Source organism: Rhynchophorus ferrugineus, unplaced genomic scaffold, assembly GCF_030347505.1.
Source record: "Rhynchophorus ferrugineus isolate W39M unplaced genomic scaffold, kcgeb_rfMv2 rfM5, whole genome shotgun sequence".
Classification (NCBI taxonomy): domain Eukaryota; kingdom Metazoa; phylum Arthropoda; class Insecta; order Coleoptera; family Curculionidae; genus Rhynchophorus; species Rhynchophorus ferrugineus.
Genome location: NW_027472584.1, coordinates 14220285 through 14243488, shown reverse-complemented (window position 1 = coordinate 14243488; position 23204 = coordinate 14220285). Strand labels below are relative to the sequence as shown.

Sequence of the window (23204 nt, the reverse complement as noted above, 5' to 3'; positions counted from 1 at the left end):
TTGGGATTATATTTCTGGGTACTTTGTTGACAGTTATTCCACGATGTAAAATTCGACATGCATCAAGGTCGCTACAACTTATGTATTTATACGTGTACTAATAAAAGTCCGATATTAATGACAAACACTGCAATATTGAATTATAATCTCTACATTTATTTGCGTTGATTTCATACATTACCCCAGAAAAATTCCTCTAATATAGATCTAAATAATTCCACGTAGTATTTAAAGCAATGCAAATAAATGTAGGTATTATGATCAAATATCGCAATGTTTGATGTAAAACCGTCAAAAACTTATCTGCATCAATATAGCAGATTGATTATTACCATAGTAATACCTATAAGTTTTGTAAATATTGTTTAATTTTTACTCCGCCGACATTTATACCATATATTAGTTAGATTATGAGCTTGGTTCAATGCTTAATCTTGAAGCAACGTGTAAATATTTGTATCCTTGGTTTTTTGGATATACAGCTGAATCGGATTTTCATTTTTTCAGCTGTACTTTTTAATCAAATAAAATATTAGCGCATCGGCTGTTTTTTATTTAATATTTTATATTTAACAGTTGATATCAAACAATGTACCACAGTGTGAATCTAGTTGTATGTGTTTTAATGTTCGCCGTGTATTTATTGTAAGTGTATATTTCATCTATTTTATATATATTTACATTTACATAATTTTCAAGTGCTAATCCAGATTTTTTTTGTTAAACATTTTAATACTATTTCTGCATTTAACTAGCAAACAATTTTTTGTTGTTCTTTTTTGTTATATTTTAAAGTTTTTACCAACGATGTTTTATCTGGGCTGGACCTACAGATTTACGCGGGCTTCTAACAATGGTTCTCGATATTAAAACTTCCGACTAGCGAGTAACCAACTTAGGAATCATCCCAGAAGACATCCAGTCTTACCCAGCCTGGTTACTGGCGTGATTGGGATCATTTTCCTTGTCGGATTTTGCACTCTTGCCTAGGACAATCACAAATATTAAACAATCACAAGCATAAATTTACGACCATGCCCCAGCAGGATTCTAACCCGTGACTATCGCATCACAAACCATTTGCGCCAACCAAAGCCTGTTATCTAAACGTTCTATAAACTAAAATGAAGAACATTGTAGCGCAATAAAAAAGTTTAAAAATCTCAAAAATACTAGTTTGTTCAATAAGCTTTGAAATTAAATAGAAACATTATTTTATGATTTTAAGACAGAAAAACAGAAATTATATTCCATACTTTCAGTTATTCACGCTTATTCCAGTTATATTCTGAATTTTCCTTAAATATTCCGTGGAAAGTCCTTCCAGTATTTTCATTACATCTTTCTATTACATATGCTTAGTACATTATTAATTTACAAACTAATGTATTACAATTGTTCTGTTGTACTTCCATTAATATACAAGCAAGGCAAATTTCGAGGTAAATACATACTATTTTGAATAATTATCCTGCTTAAGATATAGCCCATAGTTTTTTTAATGAACTTTTTCTGGCTTTGCATTGAGATTTTTAAATTATTTTTAATTTAGACTATAAAGGCGAACGAGAATAGTACTGGTATTATTCATGATAATCTGCAAGTTTTCTTCTTATCTTAAATGATATTTTGAATTGGGCTTTCTATTTAAACATTTCCATGCAGATTTTCACGGATCTTATGGGTGAAAGCTGCAGAGAATTGTCACATCAATCATTATTCTATCATATTTCGACTTAATCGATAACAGTCTGCATCGTCAAAACCAATACCTAAACGTTTTTATCGATGGATTATGTTCACTGTAAGTTTCCAACAACACTCGCTGGCTTTCAGCAGAACTTTCCTTTAAATTAATCAGAAAACGTAAGAAAAAACACCACAAATGCTTTATTATTCGTTCACGTTTCTACTGCAAACTGATCAGTTGGTAGTAATTAAAATAATATTGTAATTTGTTAAACAGGTTTAGATAGGTTTTAAGCTCAATTGTGTGTATATAGTAGAATATAAAATACGTGTAGTAGCTGGGTTAAATAAGGTTTTTGTTTATTTTTATTTAGTTATAACGATTATTTGGTACATATTTTATTTTAAAACGTTTTTTTTTTTGTGTTAAAAATCTAAGTTTGATTATTTTTTAAGTTGTAGTGAGTTTCTTATTTATTTTTTGAAGTTTCTTTAATTTTTTGTTAAGAATATTTTATTTTTCACTTTTTAGTGTTAGATATTACTCAATAAATTACGCAGTTATTTTATTAAGTATTACAATGGGTAGGCAAAGGAAAAATAGGAATTAAGAAACAATCATTGAAAATAAGGGACGTTTCAGGCCCCGTGGTCCGCTACCTAGCCTAGGTGATTTGACAAATATTCTAACCAAAATAGAACAAACAAAAAGTTGTTGCCCCCACCGGGAATCCAACCGGCTACCCTCGCGTGTGAGCTGAACGCTCTAACTATTACACCGTAGAAGTAGTTGCCTGCAATATTTCCACGACCTCTCATATGATATGGTTAGTGCTTAAAAATAAAACTGAATTGATTTGGCACTGGACGACTTCCTATTTTCCGTCACGTCAGTTCAGCAATAACATTATACCCAAATATCTGATTATTTTAAATAACAAAATATGTTAAAACTTTATTATACCTACAGGACCTACAGTTCAACATGGGCCACGGTCCTCGGCATTAAGCCTACCGACTGGCAACTTATCAACTTAGAAATAATCCCAGAAGACATCCGGTCTTACCCAGCCTGGTTACTGGCGTGACTTGGATCATTTTCCTTGTCGGATTTTAAAATCTTGCCTAGAACAATCACAAATATTAAACAATCACAAACATAAATTTACGACCATTCCCCAGCAGGATTTGAACCCGCGACTATTGCAACAGTATAAAGACCGTCCTGTCGCTTTTACCACTGCGCCACCAAGCCGGCTTGTGAAAATTTTGTACGCGCCTTTGAAATTTGACGTTTTCCCTCGATTTTCCCGGATTCCGCCGTCAGATCCTGGCTTGGTTCCAATGGGAAGCCTCGGAAGTGCACTCTTTCGAATAAATAAAGAATTTTGAAAATCGGTCCATATCTGACGGAGAAATCGGCGAGCATACATTAAAAATATATACAGTCGAGCATCGAACCTTGTCCTTTTTTTGAAGTCTGTTATTAAAATAATACGACATCATAATATAATTTAAAAATATACTCATTATATTTAATATTTTTCTTTTAATCTAAGATACGTATGTCTGAACAGTTACCACCAACTCAGACACGAAGCTGAATGCTATTTTTGAACATTTTTTTAATATTCATATCATTTATAGAAGTGTTGCAGTGCAGTAAAATGGCCAATCATTTCGTATTCTATAGGTGTATTTCTTTTAATGATTTTTCTTATGGTCGTACAAAGTTTAACAACCTCCGAAGCTCCGAACATGATAGTAATTGTTTTTAGTTAATTAAGATATTTTAAATTTACCACTAATTTGATTATTTTCTCTACGGTTTATTTGCTGACATTATTGTAGTAGATTCATTGAGAAAACCGTTATGTTTTTTTTTATACATTGTGGCTTTTACGCTATTTTTTGATGTTTTTGTAACGCTGCTTGGACATATTTTTTCTTAATGTCCGTTCTAATTTTCAACACTTTCTAAATATTGTTTTCTTCGATATTACTTCTATAAATTTTACGTATAACTTACAATTTTATATATCTGCCCTATTTTTATGTGTCAATTTAATAGTCTTAGTTTTTCTCGATAATATAGACGTACTGCTACCATGCGTTACCAAAAACAACATACAAAAAAGTTAGGGAAATTTTGAAAATGCTAGTTTGTTCAATAAATTTTGAAGTTAGATAAAAACATTATTTTATGATTTGGAATATACTTTATTATATTCCAGAACTTCACTTCAAGTTGCTAACATTTACTCCAGTTATATTCCGGATCTTCCTTAAATCTTCCATAGAAAAACTTATCTAAGGCCTTCCAGTATTTTTTTTGTATGTTTTCTCGCATTAGATATATTTAGTACAATCTTAATTTATAAAATTCATTTATTACTATTGTTCTGTTTTTCTTTCACCAATACACAAACAAGATGGTGCGGGATAAATACATCAATATGTATTAAATTGAAATGAGACTACTTAAACTGAAGATAAGAATATCACTTACACACTGTTCAAGTTCGTGTGGTTTGTTTGTTTCAATTGTCTGATTTTTCTGCGCGTTGTCCAGTAGCTTCTATTTTTCTGTGATTTAGCAACCTTATTTTATCTTTTAACGCCAAATCTTGGATAAATTCGTAGATCTTTTTAATTTCGAAGTCATCGTGCAATTATTCGTTATTTACTAAACAGCTTTGTTTTAGCAGCGTTGGATTACTAGTCTAAATACTAATCTTTGCTCATAAGTCCCAATGGGCTTTATAATTCACTCATAAACCAACATCTTTGATCTTAGGTCAAGTGTTCCCTCATACACTGTCGGGGTCACTTATACACTGTTCAAGTTCATGTGGTTTATTTCTTTCAATTTTCTGATTTTCTTTGCGCGTTATCCAGTAGCTTCTACGTTTCTGTGATTTAGCAACCTCATTTTACCTTTTAACGCCAAATCCTGGATAAATTCGTAGATCTTTTTAATTTCGAAGTCATCGTGCAATTATTCGTTATTTACTAAACAGCTTTGTTTTAGCAGCGTTGGATTACTAGTCTAAATACTAATCTTTGCTCATAAGTCCCAATGGGCTTTATAATTCACTCATAAACCAACATCTTTGATCTTAGGTCAAGTGTTCCCTCATACACTGTCGGGGTCACTTATACACTGTTCAAGTTCATGTGGTTTATTTCTTTCAATTTTCTGATTTTCTTTGCGCGTTATCCAGTAGCTTCTACGTTTCTGTGATTTAGCAACCTCATTTTACCTTTTAACGCCAAATCCTGGATAAATTCGTAGATCTTTTTAATTTCGAAGTCATCGTGCAATTCTTCGTTATTTACTAAACAGCTTTGTAGCGTTGGATTACTAGTCCAAATACTAATCGTTGGTCATAAGTCCCAATAGGCTTTATAATTCACTCATAAACCAATATCTTTGATCTTAGGTCAAGTGTTCCCTCATACACTGTCGGGGTCACTTATACACTGTTCAAGTTCATGTGGTTTATTTCTTTCAATTTTCTGATTTTCTTTGCGCGTTATCCAGTAGCTTCTACGTTTCTGTGATTTAGCAACCTCATTTTACTTTTAACGCCAAATCCTGGATAAATTCGTAGATCTTTTTAATTTCGAAGTCATCGTGCAATTCTTCGATATTTACTAAACAGCTTTGTTTTAGCAGCGTTGGATTACTAGTCCAAATACTAATCGTTGGTCATAAGTCCCAATATTCTTTATAATTCACTCATAAACCAATATCTTTGATCTTAGGTCAAGTGTTCACTCATACAGTGTCGGGGTCACTTATACACTGTTCAAGTTCGTGTGTTTTGTTTGTTTCAATTGTCTGATTTTTCTGCGCGTTGTCCAGTAGCTTCTACGTTGCTGTGATTTAGTAACCTTATTTTATATTTAAACGCCAAATCTTGGATAAATTCGTAGATCTTTTTAATTTCGAAGAAATCATGCGATTCTTCGTTATTTACTAAACAATTTTGTTTTAGCAGCGTTGGATTACTAGTCCAAATACTAATCGTTGGTCATAAGTCCCAATAGGCTTTATAATTCACTCATAAACCAATATCTTTGATTTTAGGTCAAGTGTTCAATCATGCAGTGTCGGGGTCACTTACACACTGTTCAAGTTCATGTTGTTTGGTTGTTTCAATTTTCTGATTTTTCTGCGCGTTGTTCAGTAGCTTCTACTTTTCTGTAATTTAGCAACCTTATTTTATCTTTAAACTCCAAATCTTGGATAAATTCGTAGATCTTTTTAATTTCGAAGTCATCGTGCAATTCTTCGTTATTTACTAAACAACTTTGTTTTAGCAGCGTTTAAAGCATGGAAAATCGTGGGGTAGCTTGATTATGGAACAATACTACCAGTAACGCGAAGTATCTATTTTTCAAAGATCTGCTTTGCATTTAGTGATGTTAGCTAGGAAAGTTCATTAGGAGCTGCTCAAAACAAATGAAACCTGTGTTGTTAAAAGTGACCGATTTCAATATAATGGTATGCTTTTTTACATCTTGTTAAGATTTGTTTCTTTTCTTTCTACTAAATAGCAACCTCGATTCTTGATACAGCAAAATATTTTCAAAAAACCATTAAGAACTTAATGGTAATAAGAAATACCCATAGCATTATTTATATTCATATATATTAATTCAAATATAACTTATTTCTTATAAATGAATGTTAAATTATCGAAATGTCTCAATTCATGTTTAACAAGCGAAAAATGTTCGGAGCCCATGTTAAGCATATCCTCAATTATATTTTCTACTTTTTTTGTTTTCTTGCCTTGTTTTCATTCCAAATTTAATTTTATATTTCTGAAATATTCAATTTTGCTAAAAAAATGTTATCGATTTCCAAAATTAACAATAAATATGACATGGAGGGTAAAGTAAACATAAATCTCATTCTTCTTTTATGTTCATGCCTTGTACAATGTTACCTCAGTTTTTTTCGCTTGTAATTTTTTTTTGTTTCCCCTCAGGGTATATCGGAAGGGATCTCCTCAACGTTATGGGGTAGTAATATGGTTTGTCAGCAACCAATAACTTTTAATAATTTTCTTGGAATTGTGTTATGCAAACTTTATTTGTAAACCAATATTTACAAATCATATCTCTACACTTTATATCATTCAGTGGCTTAGTTAGAAACTAATTGTAATGGTATTTGTTACCCTCGAGGTATCACAGTCTTAAGATTATAGGCTACGTTTAATTATATGATTTTGTCAATAACTACTAACTGAGGTAAATCAATGAAGTTTAATACAGTAGAACCTATCAAGATGTAGTAGTAGATATTGTAAAAGTCGTAGATAAATATATAGGATATAAAAACAGTATATTTTAAGTGACAATCTTAGAAAAGATTTTCGATTATAGTTGAATCTATGATTTGTGTGGTAAGGTCTGAAACAAACTACAATTAAAAATGTATTTCCTTTATATAGTGATACAAGGCACTTGAAAACTGATAAATTATTAGTTACAAGTATAATAAGCATGATTTAAAAATAAAAGAGTCAGTGACAATATTAATTAGAATCAAAAAGGTTGAAATAATTATACTAAAACCATATATTTTCCTACGTGCAGTGGAAATATAATATATCATACTTTTATGTTTTTTGAAGATACTTGATCAACATTTTCTGCATAAAACTGGTTTTCTCGCCTATATTTCAGTAATTTTTGCGTAAACTTTTAACAGTGTCGATTAACAGGTCAATTGAAAAGTCCCCGGCCTACCATAGTAAAACAAATTTTTTGGCAAAATTCGTTTTTTTTTATTCAACATAATTCCCTTTAAGGGTGATAAACTGATTATAGCGACCCTCCAACTTTTCGATATCATTTTTGTAGTACGATTTGTCCGTTGCTTCAAAATAGGCCTCAGTTTCATCGATCATATCTGCATTCGACAAAAATTTCTTCCCAGCGAGCATTCTTTTGAGATCTGAGAACAGGAAATAGTCGCTGGGGGCCCGATCTGAAGAATACGGTGGATGAGGAAGCAATTCAATTCTTTTGCTTCAAATGCGGCCGTTTCTCGTCCTTCAAACGGTCCAATAACGCTATGCAATAGTCGCTGTTGATGGTCCTTCCGTTTTCAAGGTAGTCAATGAAAATTATTCCATGCGCATCCCAAAATACAGACGCCATAACCTTGCCAACCGAATGTTGCGTTTTCTCGCGCTTTTTAGCGGGTTCATAGTGTGTAGTCAGAAATGATGGAGCCATGTTTCATCCATTGTCACATATCGACGCAAAAACTCAGGTTTATTACGATTGATCATCTTCAAACACTGCTCCGAATCATTAATTCGTCGTTGTTTTTGGTCAAAAGTGAGCTCGCGTGGCACCCACTTTGCACAAAGCTTTCTCATAACCAAATATTCGTAAATAATATGATGTACACGTTCAATTGATATCTTTAGAGTGTCTGCTATTTCATTCAGTTTTAATTTACGGTCATTCAAAATCATTTTGTGGATTTTTTAAATATTTTCGTCGGTAACAACCTCTTTTGGGCGTCCACTGCATTCACCGTCTTCGGTGCTCATTTCACCACGTATAAACTTAGCATACCAATCCTTGATGGTTGATTTTCCTGGAGCAGTATCCGGAAATTCGGCATCAAGTCAAGTTTTTGTTTCGACTGTATTTTTTCTCTTCTAAAAGCAATATTTTATCAACACACGAAATTCCTTTTTCTCCATTTTTTTCACAATAACAAATGTTGCTTCACTCAAAAGCTGTAATTCACAAACTAATGATCCGACAGCTGTCAAATTTATACACGCACCTTTTGAGGCTTAGGGTTAACGAAAAAACATATGGATTTAATTCTTGTAGCGCCATCTATGTGTCAGGCCGGGGACTTTTCAATTCACCTGTTATGCTCCAGTTGTTGATAGCCAAGTGAGCAAACCTTCATTCAACATTCTACACATAAACAAATTGGCATACAAATAGATATGTTTATATTATTTTTAGTTTTTTATTTTTAGAAGTCGACAATTACTGAATTGAGATAATAAGGATTATTATATTGGAGATAGTCAAAATATCATACAAATTTGGAAATAATAGTTCAATAGGAAAACAAGTGATACAAAATATTACTAAATATCTGTTGTATCGTCTCCTTGTTACTAGAACTCTATCTGTCAATAATTGAAACATGTATTATATCTAGTTATATTATCTTGGAGCATACAATTATTTATTATCCAGATTAACTTTTCCTTTAGTATATCAATATCAAGTTTTAATTTATAAATCAATAATATACCGATTTTCAAGCAGAATTATTTGGATTATTTTTGTTAAATAATAAAATTATTAATGTGTTTCACGTACTAAATAAATGATTTGTCATACTATTAAAAGGCCCTATACGATTTTTTTTCTAAAATTGTAACATTATTATTAACATTTCTATACGTAGAAATATATTCATATAAATTCGTACAATATTATAACAGTTATGTGGTTACGTTACAAACCACTTTTGAAGATCTTAGTTGCCCCAAAGGGATGCGGGAGAAACCCCTCGATATTACAGGGTAGTTAAAAATATGATTTAAGGCAAGCGATTTATAACGTTTTCTCATCACAGTAAAAGCATAGTGTGAACCTTATGCGTTGTGTTTTTAAACTAGGTTATGCCCATTTTTTTACATCAATTATTAATATTCGTTTGTGCTCAGTCACTTAAAATTGATATCATTTCGTCTGTCATCGCTGTTTCATCATTCGTAGTATTTCGTGAAGTGTTTTTCAATTCAGTTATTTTTCTTTTTAGAAACGTCATAAAGCCGTTTAAGCGAGAATGGAAACTAGTTTAAGTCTAAATTATCTAACATTTTTAACCGACTTCAAAAAATGAGGATGTTCTATATTGGGCTGTATATATTTTTTATGTATGTTCACCGATTTCTCTCTTAATTATGGACCGATTTCCAACTTTTTTTTTTTTCGAAAGAGTGCCCTTCCGAGGTGGTCCCATTCGAACCAAGTTAGGATCAGAAGAGGGGTAGGAGGGGAAATCGAGGGAAAACCTCAAATTTCAAAGGAACGTACAATGTTTTCACATATTTTTTATCTAAAATAATCAGATATTTGGGTATAATGTTATAGTTGAACTGATGTGACGAAAAATAGGAAGAAGTTCAGTGTAAAAGCCAATCAATTTGCTTTTCAACATACTTTCATAACTTCCTATCCATCATATTTTCTTTTTTCTAGTTTGGTTGGAACATTTGTTGAATCACCTAGACTAGGTAGCGGGCCGCACTGCCTGAAACATTCCTTATTTTCAATCATTGTTTCTTTATTCCCATTTTTCCTCATACGGGTTTTACTTTTACTTGGGTATCCATTGTAATACTTAATAAAATAACTGCGTAATTTATTGAGTAAATATCTAACACTAAAAAGAGAAAAATAAAATATTTTTTAAAATATATTTTAAAGTCTCCTTTTACCAACTATGGGTTTATCTGGACTGGTCCTAAACTTTAACATGGGTTAACCGTAAAGTTTAACCACGGTCCTCATCATTAAGCCTACCGACTGGCGAGTGACCAACTTTAGAAATCATCCCAGAAGTCATCCGGTCTTACCCAGCCTGGTTACTGGCGTAATACTATAAGTATATTTGTAATTACAATCACAAACATAAACTTACGACCATGCCCCAGCAGGATTCGAACCCGCGGCTATCGCAACAGTAGGAGGACCGTCCCATCGCCTTTACCACTGCGCCACCAAGTCGGCAAAAAAAAATAAAAAAAATTGAACCGACTTGACTGAAAAAAAATAAGATTACTGCGTATATATTTTATTGTAAGACATTTTTTTCTTTTAGTCTAAGTTTGATTATTTTTTACATTTTAGTGAGTCCCTTATTTATTTTTTGAAGTCGGTTCAGTTTTGTTTGTAAAAATATTTTATTCGTCATGTTAATTCAATTTTCTGATTTAATCTCCAACTACAAAGCATCAACTAGTAATGGATATCAAATTTGAACTACCATGGCAAATTCGATGCACTTTATGGCTTTATAGTCTTTATAACTTTGACGTACTTTCAAATTTACATTCCTTTATTTGCTGACAAGTTAATCCACGTCGTTCGGTCTTTGACATGCATCTTTATTCTATTTGTTTCTATTCCTACTTCCAACAAGACACATCTCGCTTCGTACAATAGTACGATGTATTTCCATTTAATTTCTTCTCGATTGTTTTCTTCTATATGAAACTTATATTTTCCTTCGCTGTCGTTCCCATAGTTTATTTGTTTTCCAAGCTTGTTTAATTTTGCTTATAATTTTTCTTGGCTTGCTATTGTTCCCTTAGTTCCCGACAGAGTTTGTCCACTCTATTTATCATATCTTTTCAAATGTCTCTCTTTCTCTTTCTACAATTCTATCCTTTTCCATTTATGATCAGTTTCTTATATTGATAGAATTTACATGTATAAAATATATTGTTGAATTATGTAATATTTATCTAAATATATACTTTCAATAGTATTTGAATAGACCAAATGAAGATAAATGAAAGAGTTATGAGAGCGTTTGATTTTCTAAGACGTTTCTAGTACGAAGTAAAAGAAGAACATAGCAATTAAAAATAAAACCAGGCTCCTACGAGCCTTTTACTCCGAATTTTGCCATGATGGGTCCGAAATTTAGATACTATTGAAATATAACATCAGTAAGTTCCAAGTATTTCGGATACGCTTGTTTGTGAGATCTTATTATGAACTAATTCGTTCGAAATCCGAAAACACAGATTGCGGTGGTTTGAACATGTCATGGATGTGGTCGTGATGATGAAGTCAGCGTTTTTTATTGGTGAATTTTGAACGTTGTTGTTAATCGCCTACTTTAATCCGATTAGCTGTTGACAGTACCGAGTGGAGTTAATGGGTTTTCTAGATTCAAGCAGGTCATGATGAACAGTTCCTTTCCAATCCTACCAAACTCACCATCACCTTTTTTTGGCGTTAATGCAAGCTTTGCAACTGTGTGTGAATCTTCTCTAGGCTTCACAAACTTTTCGGTGTATTATAGTCGTAGATATTTTAGCGCTTATAATGATTCATTTCAGGCATGGTTCTGGAATTCCATTAAATTTTTCGGTGTTTGTAATTCACTTAAGCACACATTACAATTTTCAATGAGTTTGCTGTGCGCACGCGCTTTTCAAAAGTAAAAAATCTAAATGTGGAAATGACACTATCTTCCCGTCCGTTATTTGTTTACCTTTAAAATGCGCCATAGTATGGCTTCATTGAATAAATATTGCTAAGGTTATGCGACTTTAAAATAATATGTAGAAAAATTGAAATTACGTTTTTTCAATCTTATGTTCACAAACAATTTTCAATCGGGGAACGAAGATGTGAATGAGAGTTAAGATAATTTACAAAATGAACGAATCCTCCAATGTAGGCCGGTCGAAATCGCATGATATACAAAAAATGCAAAATATTCTCTAAAATAAACTGTAAAAAATAGGCATTGTCGGCAATAACTTCCAGTTGTTACGGCTTAGAAACCGTTCTAAAATAAAAGCTGACTTTAAAATGGGTATATAAAATTGAAAATTAACATTTTTTAACTATCGTTTCGAGAATCCTGAACGGAGTTAAATTCTCGGCTATATCTGAACCCTACCTAAAATATCTCCGTAATCGCATTCTGAAATAAAAACTAGGTTAAGTTCAGTACATATTAACTAGTTAAAATCAATATAACCTTGATATTAAAAGAAAAACCGTAAAACGATCGCCGGTTATATGTACGTAAACAGTAAAATTCTACTTCCCATGGGATAGATAAACATTTAAATATAAATTACCTATAAAAATGGAATAATAATGAATTTCACTCAATAATTTACAATATAAAATTTAACGAGCTTTTGCGCTTTTAATGAGGATTAATTAAACAATCAAAACCGTTTTTATATTGTCAAGCAACACTTAACACTCAGTAAGTTATATATTTAACAAATATTGGGACAGTTAATGAATCTTAAATGAGAACTTATATAGGATTTGTCCTTTGCTTCAAAATAGGCCTCAGTTTCACCTCCTCATTCGACGAAAATTTCTTCCCAGTGAGCATTCTTTTGAGATCTGAGAACAGAAAATAATCGCTGGGGGCCAGCTCTGGAGAATACGGTGGATGAGGAAGCAAATCGAAGGTCCCAATTCATGGATTTTGCATTGATGGTGCATTGACTTGGTGAAGCAGCACTTTCTTTTTCTTCAAATGCGGCCGTTTTTCGGCGATTTCGTCCTTCGAACGGTCCAATAACGCTATGTAATAGGTGTTGATGGTCCTGCCTTTTTCAAGGTAGTTAATGGAAATTATTCCCAGCGCATTCCAAAATACAGGCGCCAGAACCTTGCCTGCCAGCCGACTGTTTCGTTTTCCCACGCTTTGGAGCGGGTTCATCGTATACAGTCCACTCGGATGACTGTCAATTGGACTTCGGAGTGAAATGATGGAGCCATGTTTCATCCATTGTCACATATCGACAATAATTCAATAACACATCTACAATAATTTTAAGGTTTTCAACTTTCATTTCTACTAATTATACTGAGAAATGTACTTCTGGATTAAACCAGCAAATTAAACAGTCAATTTACATGCACCTACTATCGTCTTTATCTATTTTTAGGCAAATCAACTTTAAGGGAATGTTGTGTTCAGCAAATATTTTACTGAATACGCAAATTGTCTTACATTATGCTTCAATATACCTACCCACTACCCCACATTCACTGTTACTGCGTAATTCCCAATAGATACCCTGTACTATATGATATCAGACACGTATGTCAATGTCAAAGCATTGTTTATTGGCTTTATTATTTATTATGTGTCCTAACAATAATTTTCCTGGCTACGAATCTGTTGAATTAAGAAACAAACAAGAAACAAGCATTCAGAAACGTCTAAGTAGTCTTTTCAATAATTTAATTAGACTTATGTTGGTAAAAAGGAGACTATAACAAAAAAATAGATGACTTGTAACCTATCAACTTTATAGTTCATACATATATTCCATATAACATATAACGGACAACATAGTATATATTTGAAGTATGTACACGCAGATATACAGGATCCATTTTGCTCATAGGTAACGTGAAAAACCAAATACAAAGAAAATTCTTCAATAATATGTGAATATACATAATTGTATATATCGATACTGTTACTTTGACATTGAAATGCAGTTTATTTGAGTTGAATTTTGTTTTATTTCTTTGACTTTCGTTAATGTTTTGATCACTTCAGTTAAAAATATTTATTTGTAATAATATTGTTAATTACTGTTAGTATATGTATATTTAAGCAACAGAATAAACATTCATTGAAGATTTATTTTATTTTGACTTGTGGAAATGTTGAGGATTTTCAGAACACATCTACAATAATTTTAAGGTTTTCAACTTTCATTTCTACTAATTATACTGAGAAATGTACTTCTGGATTAAACCAGCAAATTAAACAGTCAATCTACATGCACCTACTATCGTCTTTATCTATTTTTGGGCAAATCAACTTTGAGGGAATGTTGTGTTCAGCAAATATTTTACTGAATACGCAAATTGTCTTACATTATGCTTCAATATACCTACCCACTACCCCATATTCACTGTTACTACGTAATTCCCAGTAGATACCCTATACTATATGATATCAGACACGTATGTCCAGGTCAAAGCATTGTTTATTGGCTTTATTATTTATTATGTGTCCTAAGATAATTTTCCTGGCTACGAATCTGTTGAATTAAGAAACAAACAAGATACAAGCATTCAGAAACGTCTAAGTAGTCTTTTCAATAATTTAATTAGACGTATGTTGACGAAACGGAGGCTATAACAAAAAATAACTACAAGAAAAGTATAACAAAAAAATAGATGACTTGTAACCTATCAACTTTGTAGATGTTTTAACGTTCATAGATATATTCCATATAACATAAAATGTAGAGAAAAAAGTACCGCACAATAAAGTGAAACGACAAAATTAAAATATGAATAACTGGATGCTTAAACCATACAAAATAGCTATCAATTTGTAACTGATGCTTTTAAGTCGATTATTGAAAGAGAAATGGTCGTTATACAAACAGAAACGCGACAAGAAGATTTTGCAACATAATGACGCTCAGTCACGTGTTGCAAAATCCGTAAAAACCTCCACAGAAATATTTAAATAAGCCCATTGAATAGCCTGAAAAGACGACATTTAATAATAAAAAAATTGGTGACAAAAAAATAAAATATTTTCAGCGTAAAGCCTTGATTCACAAGAAATTCAGTCAGGTCCCTTATAATTGGAATAAAATATTTTATTCACCTTAAATGCGTTATTTTTAATTTTTTTTTAGTGGTTGTATCGCAAAAATTTTATGAAACTTCATTATCAATTTCCGTTTTCAACAACAGAAATGAGTTTTTAACAATCTTCGTCTCTTTATTATCAGTAAATGTATTAGATTATTTCTGCAATATATGTCAAAATTATATTGCGTAGCTGCTCGGGTAAAGTTGCTTCAACAGGCTCGAAGCGGTTTCAAAACAACCTTCAAATTTCTATCGGTAATCGAACAACCATCATTCGGTCAGGACGAGCGTATATTTTGTCGATGCATCACAGAGCTTTTACACTGGGATCGTCTGTGCACGTGCTTGTCTTTACTGCGCATGTCCCGAAAGCACCATGTCTCTCTGACACCAACACACCTGATGAATTAGTTGTGTATTAAGCTTGAACGGGGAGGTTGTGTTAGTCGGTTTTTCTAGAGTCTGGTTCGCGTTTGACAAAGGATATGCTTTAACCGGTGCAGGGACCCATCTCTGTACTCTGTTTCGTCCGATGATAGTTAGAGTTTCCTTGTTATTATAGTGTTGGTGTCTACTTGGAGTTAAATATTATATCAGGTGGTAAAAGAATATTAATGGAATTTATTTTTATTTTTTATTATATGGTAAGTAATTTTAAAATCCGACTTTAATTTAAAATCCTATAAATTGTCTTGAAAATACACTCCATTTCTATATATCGCCGGAAACCATTTAATTACAAATAAAACGTGGTATTTATTGTATTTGGAACCTAGATAAAATAAAATATAAATCTCTGTTTGTTTCTCTATTCTGTGGGGTCTGTGTGTTTGAAATTTTACCAGTGTAAAAGGCCTTACAGCGATTTGGTGTTTGTAAACTTGTCTGTTGACCGATTATATTTGGTTAGGTTTTTCTTGTAATGGCTAGTTTGGAAGTTGTTTGACCTAATGGAAGACATTATGTAGAATGTAAAGCGTTTAAGATGGTATGTTTATTTTGTGTTGTAAAGACGATTCATTTTATTGCTCCTTTTTTATTTTAAATGAAGCAGATTTATTTTGCGGATATTATATAATTTCAAGTTTTATGGTTTTTATCAAATGTATATATTTTTTTATTGCCACCGCAATGGCTATAGATACCGAATATTTTTTTAAGACATAGAAACATTATTCCTACAAAAAGGTTTTAGAATGAGTATATTTTCAATAAAACTCATTAATATTATTTTTATTTTATACAATAATTTAAGATTATTTCGTTTGGGATAATACACAGATTCAGTTTCATTTGTTTAACACTACATTTTACACAACTACATATAAAATGCTACAAGTTTCGTTTTGGATGATGTATTACAGTTTCAAGATTATTGTGCTAATATTTTCCAATAAAGTAATCAAATTGCTTGATATAATTACTCAGGACAAGCGATTTGTTACAAATATGTATAATTGTTTTACTTCATACATAGTTGTCAAAGCAAAGTGATTATAATTATGAGGTTCCATAATGACGCTCAGTTAATTTTCTTTTTCTTGACATTTTCTTTATCAATTTTCCGCATAAAAATATATTGATTTACACTGATAATTTATTAAAGATAATAATTGTGACCTAATGGTGGTTATCGTTCATGTTCTCAAATTTTCCCACACTACCAACTTGATAAAAAGGATAATTAAATATTGCGGACAATCTAATACTATTTAAGACAATTACTATGTAATTAAAAGAGCAGATAATACTGGCGGATGATAAATCAGGATTTTAGATAGAATTTAGAATTTTAAGATTTATTGATGTTAATCCAAGGGTGTTCGTAACGAGCAAAATCCATTCGTTTTATTACTATTTGCGTAAAGATAAAATGTATTGATCACATACCAAACCAGCTAGTAAATAACGTAAATATATCACTATTGAAACAGTAAGTTTGTTTCTAAACATTCATATAGCGAAGTAATAAGAAAAAAGGGAACCCAACGCCTCTATATCTACAAAAATATATTTTCACAAAGTAATTGTTGTTTAGAGATAGATTTATGGTTTCCAGGAAGTCAATGAGGGTGAATACTAGGGCCCATTCAACTTTAATTATACTTGTGAGTGGATTTTAGGATACACCCTAGGCTCGAAAAGTTCGGAACTACTTTTGTATAGCGTCTTTCGTTGTTTCACGGCTCTGGCAAATTTTAAAAATTAAATTTAAAAATAGAATTTTGGTTTTGTCTAGAGAATATATGTCTGCAGTGTATTTTAGTTGTTATATAAATACGTATCACCAAATAAATAGAGAGAAAAGTATTGGTTGTATCATACATATTTTTTTTAATAAAAAACATCTATTATTTTTTAAATATCTTCGTAACTATAGAGGAAAGAAATATGTTAAAACATTTACAAAAAAAATATATGAAAATTAATCCTACAATTTTATTATTTTTTTACTGCACCCAGGCTGACCTAAAATGGTAATATTATGTGGTTAATATTATTCTTCATTATTTAAATTTCAATGGAGTTGTGGAAATCACCTTCATGTTTGTATATGTTTTATTTCATCGACATCATATTTCTGTCTCTAAATTAACCACAATTTCATGGAATCTAATGCGATACTTAAGAAATTGCATAATAAGATTATTTCCCCCATTAATTAATACGTATTTCTATAGTTAAAATAATTTTATTTTTTATCCCTTATGTTAATGTAAATAAAATCGAATTTATAAGTATACTAGCGTACATGTAGCGCCATCTGTTATTAGAAACCGGCACTACATCTGCAAAATCCTAATAGATGGTGCCTCGTGCGTTTTAATACCTGAAGTAGATTCAAGGGTTTTGTTCAATCATATTGACGAAAAAACTAGATTATCCAAGAAAAAATTGGCAAAAAAACTCTTTAATTAGTACCGAAGAGACATTTTCCGAGCCAAATTACGTACATTTCTGCCGAGACCACCTCAGTAGATCGAAAAAATAGCTTACATACCACACTAAACTTCTAAAAGAATGTTTCTTCTTTCTACCATCCTAAAACCTGTTGTGCGAGTCCCCGTAGCTGATATCCGATCCATCATAAACAAAAAAATCGTTTTTTAATTATTAATTATGCTCTTTGTGGGCGATATTTATAGTTTATTTTTAGTTTTTATGAATGAATCACGTTCCTTTTAGACAAACTTAATTTTTTTGTCGAAACGATTAACGGCTATTTTACTTAATAATATTTTATATTGATTTTTTACATAATTTTAATGATGTTTTTATTGTTTTCGGTTTATTGGTGTATTAGCTTCATTAATGGTCGTAAAATAAATCACACTGATTTTGTTTGTAATTATGAATTATATATATCAAGATTTCTTGATAAGTGTTAACATTTGGTAGATTAATTATCATCAGGATCAGCCCAGTACAATTTTTGTTTGGAAAAACTCTTTTCAACTGAATTATTGGAAAATAAGTAATATGTTTTTATTACCACTTATACTTTCAAAAAAAATCGTAATTGCCTGAAATAGTTGATTGATTTTGACTTGAAATTGATTTTATTACTTCGTAATTTTATTTATCAGGTAATTTTTGGATATATTTTTTCTGACATTATATGGGTTTTTTTATATATATTTTAAAGTCTCCTTTTACTAACTATGGGTTTATCTGGACTGGGCCTAAAATTTAACGTGGGCTCCGAACCACGGTCGGAAATCATCCCAGAAGACATCCGGTCTTACCCAGCCTGGTTACTGGCGTGACTGGGATCATTTTCCTTGTCAGATTTTACACTCTTGCCTAGAACATTCACAAATTTTCAAACAACAATCACAAACATAAATTTACGACCATGTCCCAGCAGGATTCGAACCCGCGGCTATCGCAACAGTAGGAGGACCGTCCCATCGCCTTTACCACTGCGCCACCAAGCCGGCCTATATGGGTTTTGAGCATTGATTGAAAATTGTTACTTAAGTTGATGAGTATTCTGTAACCTACTCCACATTATGACGAAGGTGACCGACTTATTTTCGCATTTGGCCTAATTTTATCATATTAATTTATCATTGTATGTATCTATTTTTTCAAATTATTGTCTACTAGTCGTTGCTACTTACCATCAATCTTTTTTTACAGTTTCTTTCTTCAGTCTTTTTTCAATAAATTTTCGGTTACCAGTTGGGCTATTTTTTGGATATTTTATAAAAAAACTAAACCTGATTTTCAGCCAAATTGGAGAAGGCAATCTGGTGTATACAGAGGGTGTGATAAAACTTTTCATTCAAACGTTTCCATGGAGATTTTTACAGAATAAGTACGTAGTTTTTTACGCAGTTTTCAGTTTTTTCGATCAGTTCTTTGATAACCATATTGAAATCACCGTTCGTAATATGTCGAAATCAATACTCAAACATATTTATCAATGGAGTAAGTTCTCCACGAGTTTATAACATCACCCAGCAAGATAATTTTTTTAGTAACAATTCTCGTAAGATTAAGCTGAAAATATTTCCCACAAATAATGTTTTTTTACATATTTTAAAGTCTCCTTTTACCAACTATGGGTTTACTATTTAACGTGGGTTCTGAACCACGGTCCTCGGCATTAAGCCTACCGACTGGCGAGTGAGCGACTTAGAAATCGTCCCAGAGTACATCCGGTCTTACCCAGCCTGGTTAGTGGCGTGACTGGGATCATTTTCCTTTTACACTCTTGCCAGGACAATCACTAATATTAAACAGTCATAAACATAAATTTACGACCATGCCCCAGCAGGATTCGAACCCGTGGCTATCGCAACAGTAGGAGGACCGTCCTCTTGTCTTTACCACTGCGCCACCAAGCCGGCCAAATAGTGTTTTATTGACTCGACATTTGAGAAAAAAAACTAATAAAACAGAACTTTTAATATGGATCTAGTGTTAGTGTTCGATGCAATATATCGTATATCACGTCATCTATTGTAATTGCCTGTCAAAGTTCAGTAATTTTTTGAAAAAAAGTATCTTAATAATAAAATAAATCTTTGATAATCTTCACGAATATTTGGCTTCCAAGAATCATATTCATTCATTCCACCAATTTCTATTGATTTAAATTTTTTTAACATAAATGTTAACACAGAGCAATTTCATTTAATTAACCTCATTGTAGTTTGATTATGGTCGTGATATATTTTATTACGTTCGTATAATTGTTGAATATTATCTATATAGATCAAGTTGTCAGCTTAAAATTAAATTTCGTCTGCTAATGAATAAAGATAATAGTAAAAGAAGCTGTTAAATGACGCCCACTATCTTTTGTTCTTTTTTTTTTTCGAACGGCACAATCTCGTGGATACGGTTTTCAACTAAAGATTCACGTTACAAATATAATAGTTTTCAAGGGAGCAATGGCGGGTAGGTAAAAAGATTTTCTACCTGTTCGTATTGAAATTTACTTTCGGAGGGTTTGAGGGTCAGATTTTTGACGGTTACGTTCACTATACCGAGAACAATTGTTTGTTGAATCCGGTGTATGCTGTGCCTCTCGACTGAACCGTATTAGGATGATAATAGGTTTTAATGAAAATGTGCGTTCAAATTGCAATTTCTCGGTAGATCCAGGATTTTTTGTTGTAACATTATGATAATAGTTATAGAAATAACTAAATTGACTGCTGAAAAGTGCTTAAAACTTGAATTTATTTATGTAAAAAGGACTGTAATTTTAATTTTGTATGCTTATTGCGTTATTGTTATTATTGTTAAGTATTGACATTTTTATCCATTACCTTTACTCTTATGTTCTCTGTTTGTGTTTCTAGTAAGGTTTGAGTTCCGTGTCGGAGAAACAAAACATAAAAAATCATAGTCACTCAGATCAGACGGATATGACATATATTCAAGTGATTGATTCATATAATTTTACTATCATGACAGCCTATTTGTGATTTTATTGGAAATAGTTGTTATCGGTATCAGAACTAGCTGTAGTCAAAGACCTCTTCAGCTGACTTTGTGTTGGATTTATCTCTGTATACCGGATATTTTCAGTCTATGGTACATACGCAAGATGGCAACCAAAAAAAAAACAATATCCGTATATTAATTATATTCTACTACTATACGAGTTTTACTAATAAAGTGCAGTTATTACTTACAGCTGTTACAATTAATTAAAATATATAAATGTTTCAACAATACTCATCGTTCAAAAGACGTTATTTTTTGTAAAAGAAGTTTTTTTGATTGAGCATTTTAATGATTTATTTTGATAGCTGAAGTTACTTACGTATTAAGTTGACATATACTAGGCGTTTCTATTAATACACTTTTTTCTTTTTTCAGTAATAAATTGCTTGACAACTAACTGACTCTTTCCTGTTTGTACTCTGTATGATGATTTTAAGGTGTTGAATTTGTTAAGTTCTGTTCTGTTTATTTAAGCACTGATTTTTAAATTATACAGTTTTGTTACGGTTGGTGTTCCTGGCAGAAAAATATATATTCGATTAGTTTTCATTCTACAAATCTTATCACAACACTTCTGCCATCTTAGATATTAATATCTATGTTGTGTAGTATTTTTCCTTGATTGTTACTTTTTTAATATTTACAGTTTGATATACGATGTGATCAGTATTCATATTGTGAATCTTTGAAACTTCCAGTTCAATCTTCTTAGCTCTACAATATCCTCCATTCGATTGTTAGTTAAATTCCTTTCAAGTATACTGTGCATTTACTCGCTCATTTTAATAAACCGTATGGTTGGCACAGCTTTATATATATAAAGAATAACAGAATTTTCAGGATTTATATAGCCAAATAGCAATCTATTATCTTCATCGACTCTAGATGTACTCCGATCTTTCACCGTCTCTACAATAAAGTGAAAATACTAAACATTTCTTGGATAACCTATAGACATAAACTCAAGAAGTTATTATTAGATCAGCGAATGTTAATTAACAAGAATATTAATTAAAATAAATTATTTTATTTTATTATATGAAAATTTTTATATGGTAGCGTTATAAATGAATGTTTTTATCAATAGGATACTGTTATTCAGTACAGTTAGTTGTTAGTTTTAGCTTCATTGTTATTAATGTATATGAATCTTTGTTCTATTCGGGATTATAATTATATTGTCATTGGGTTTTGTGGTTTAAGGTTTTATTTTTACAGTATGCTCATTAATATGTCTGGTGGAATATTGATGTAAGGAATGATTAAAATCTGACTCACCTATAAACAAACAAAGATGACACGACTCTTTCAGTCTCTCGAATCGTTGTATACGTGATTAAAATTGAGAAATGGTTTTTGGATAAATGGGAAGAAACCAAATTAATAAAAGAAAGACGAAACATAATTAAGTGATTACATTGTTTAGTGCATATTTCCAGATATATCTGGATATTTACTATTATTCTTCTTATGATTTTAATGTTGGTATGTTAAGATTTGTATTATTTCATTTTTAGGCAACCTAGGAAAGAAATTTAATTTTGTTTAAATTGATTTAGAAACTTGTGTTTCGAAAGTCATTTTTGTTATATTATATTAAATATTTTGGTTAAGATACACGTTGCACGTGTTTATTTTTTTCATAATAAAATATATTAGAATACGTTACAATTATGTATATATTTAGGAGAACCCAACTAGTATCTTAATGTTCATATGTTAATTAACGCTATTTTTCTGTTAAATGTACTTCACTACACTACACAAGTTCTAATAGTTTGATTATTTTGAGACTGTATCCAGCTGGAGTGTTAATCACGATGTGCACTTTCATAACATGAGAATGGAGTCTCTCCTCGTACCTCTTCGTGAATATATAAGTAAAATTTTATCATTTAGACCTGTTGTTCAATCCTGTTACTTGCCATAGTGACATACAGTGAATAACTCAATAATAACAATAAATCTCCAAAAACAACATGCCCCCCAGATGCTATTGCCACGTCTTTATTAAAAAAATCTGTAACACATTGGCTGAAAAATCCCGGGCCTAACACATAGATGCCGCTAGTTTTATTGCTTTCACCGCTTTTTCAGTTAGTACTAACCATCAAAAGAAATCTGTTTAAATTCATGATATTCTATTC

General features: G+C 31.5%; 1 protein-coding gene across 6 annotated transcripts in view; it reads left to right on the top strand.

Moving 5' to 3' along the window:
- The window catches only part of PlexB (Plexin B), a 385819-nt gene that overhangs the window by 336804 nt on the left and 25811 nt on the right, over positions 1-23204 (top strand). For 2 of the 6 annotated variants that reach the window (XM_076404882.1, XM_076404879.1), the window contains exon 1: positions 15507-15737. The exons of 2 other annotated variants lie outside the window; for them this stretch is intronic. The gene's annotated coding sequence lies outside the window, so the exon portion shown is untranslated. Of the gene's footprint in view, positions 1-586; positions 646-15506; positions 15738-23204 lie in introns of those variants that run through there. 2 more of the 6 variants (XM_076404881.1, XM_076404884.1) reach the window with 2 other exon arrangements.